This window comes from Platichthys flesus, chromosome 1, assembly GCF_949316205.1.
Source record: "Platichthys flesus chromosome 1, fPlaFle2.1, whole genome shotgun sequence".
In the NCBI taxonomy this organism is placed as follows: Eukaryota; Metazoa; Chordata; class Actinopteri; order Pleuronectiformes; family Pleuronectidae; genus Platichthys; species Platichthys flesus.
Window position 1 is genome coordinate 22444664 of NC_084945.1, and position 2539 is coordinate 22447202.

General features: G+C 41.3%; 1 long non-coding RNA gene across 1 annotated transcript; it reads left to right on the forward strand.

The window, feature by feature from the left end:
* The first annotated feature begins 855 nt into the window (after positions 1–855).
* On the forward strand, positions 856–2303 carry LOC133958850 (uncharacterized). The gene is made up of 2 exons (XR_009921734.1): positions 856–1025; positions 1768–2303. It is a non-coding gene; the product is annotated as an uncharacterized LOC133958850 (long non-coding RNA).
* Positions 2304–2539: the final 236 nt, after the last annotated feature.

Below are 2539 nucleotides of genomic sequence, written 5' to 3' on the forward strand. Positions count from 1 at the left end.
TATGTTTATGCAGCCACAATAATAATGACTTTTTTTCTCCAGTCTAACAGGGCAAACAGGAGGTTGCCGTGCACGTCCATGTGTACATGCAACAAAGGATACCTGTTTTCGGCCCGTGCCTTTATGCAAAATACTGCCATGAAAGCGTGCACGGTGATTCTGATTTTTAATGACCCAAATAAATTGCACTCGTGCTTCTCTCCTTTTATATCTGACTTTACCTCACAGTGCGAAATCACACCAGATGTCTGTATCCTGCTACTTTATATCCAGACCCTGAACATTGGATCCCTCTTGTCTCTCTGTTCACACACACACACAGACCTGATGGTCATAGCATCTGGCCACATGGCTGCATCTCTCTATATCTCTCTGAGCTACCCCCCCCCCCCCCCCCCCTGTCTTTCTCCCCTTCTCGGCATGTAAAAGACTTGAATGACGTCGCCGAGGCCCGGTACACTTTTATTTAAGCCATTACAGTTCCTCGGAGCGTATTGGTGGTGGGGGCTCGGTTCCACATGAGAGGACTTCCTCCTCAGCAGGCAGTGTTTAAAGAAGAGCAACAGGTGGCTGCTGGCAGAGGGAACCTGAGGCTAAGTGGATGTCAGGCTGGAATTGTGGCTGAATCACGGCTATTTATTTGACCCTCCTCACATCTGCACTCGTGTCCCCCCCCCCTGAGAAGGAGGAGACAGGAGGGGTGGAGAAAGATGTGGAGGGGGCATTTCGTTCGGCTCCTCTCCACAAGTTGATCTGGGGCTCGGGGATGTATGTGTGTGTGTGTGTGTGTGTGTGTTTGTGTGTGTGTTCGTGTGTGCGTGTGCGTGTGTGTGTGTTATGGGGGGACAGGGGAAATTGTACATGGTATTAATTACGGCTCTGTGTTCACATAGCCGCTGCTGATACGTGTTTATACATGGAAGTAACGTCATGTGTGCACAACATGAAGAGGGTCAGTGGGATGTAGGTGTTTTTCCACATGGCGAGCGAACAGATGACGTTCACATCAAGCGGTTTGATTCCCAGTGAGTAGAATCAGATTTGACTTATTTTTGTTAATCTTATTATCACTTTTAAATGCTTTAGTAATGTAAAATATTTTTTGGTGGAATGTAGAATGAAATGCTACATACAGTCTGATAGTTTGAATACACACAGGTCTTACATACTCACCTGCATACATGTTTTCCATTTTACAAAGAACTCATTACTACATTTGAACTGGTTTTGATCGTTAAAATGTTAAGTTAACTTACCCCAGATATCCTATCCCTTTATTTTCCTTGAAATAATTTTCTCTAATAATTATATTCATAATAATAATAATGAGTCATCTTGGGAGCCATTGGAAGACTTTTATGGAAAAGAAGATGCAAACAGGATTCCCTGGTCATGTGCTGACATGCACATTTGTTATATCAAAATAAAAGATTAGAAAGTAAGTAAAACATGGATTCCTTGTCTTTCAGAAAAATTTAGTAATTGTTGGCATTTGGCAAATAACACATACTCAGTTAGAAAGCAAATTTCTTAAAAAAATATATCCCTGAAAGAATATAAGAGAGAAGTTATTAACATATTATATATAAATCATCAAAATATGCTATGTTTGTAATTGTTATTTGGAAATAATACTTGTAAATTGTAAAAAAAAAAAAGGTTAAAAAAATGATCTATCTTTCAACCTTGAATAACAAACAACTGTTTAGTTCACTCAACATGTGTCTTCATGAAATCACCCGTTCATTTTTCTTTCAAATTTGCAAGTGTCCTGAACCTGCATCCAGAGACCAGGAGCCAGGCAGGAGCCTGTCTGAACCCGAGCCGTGTGGCGGGTTGTTGGCAGTGAAAGGAGAACAGTGACCAGGTCTTGGGAAGGATTCCTGTGTGTGTTTCCTGTTGGCCTCAGTGTTTCCACGCTGTTATCATTCCAGCTGATAATGCAGTGCTCAGGCTCTTTTTCTCAGGACCAAATGCACACTGCCACACATTCTGATGGCGTGACATAGACCTCCACCACAGAGCCTCCTCTGTCTGAGGCAGAGCACAATGCCAGGCCGGGACCCACAGCTGGTACACATACTGGTGGAGCATTCTGCCAACCTGACCACTATTACTGATATATGAGGACGTATGCATATGTGCAGCACTGTGTGCAGGTTTCAAGAGGTTCTTTTAAGAATGTTGTGATCACTCAACATTGTGGAGGGATTTAAAATTTCAGTGAACTGTGTACTTCTGTCCGTGAGCAACACAATGTAAACATACACCTAAATTAACTAAATCTATACACATTTTCAAAACTAGCTTTTATGTATTTTTTTCTTTCCCAGCATGACTTGAGTTTGCCAAGTGTTTAAATATTCAATATATTTAAAAATAACTCATATCTGCATTCTCAAAATAAAGCTTAAAGCATCTTGTATGTCACTTTCAGTTTCTATTGTAAATAGATCACATAACAAACTAGTAGTCTGCAAACCCAACGGTCCCAGTAAACCACATTTAAATTCACTAAATCTGGATTTCGATCGCCACC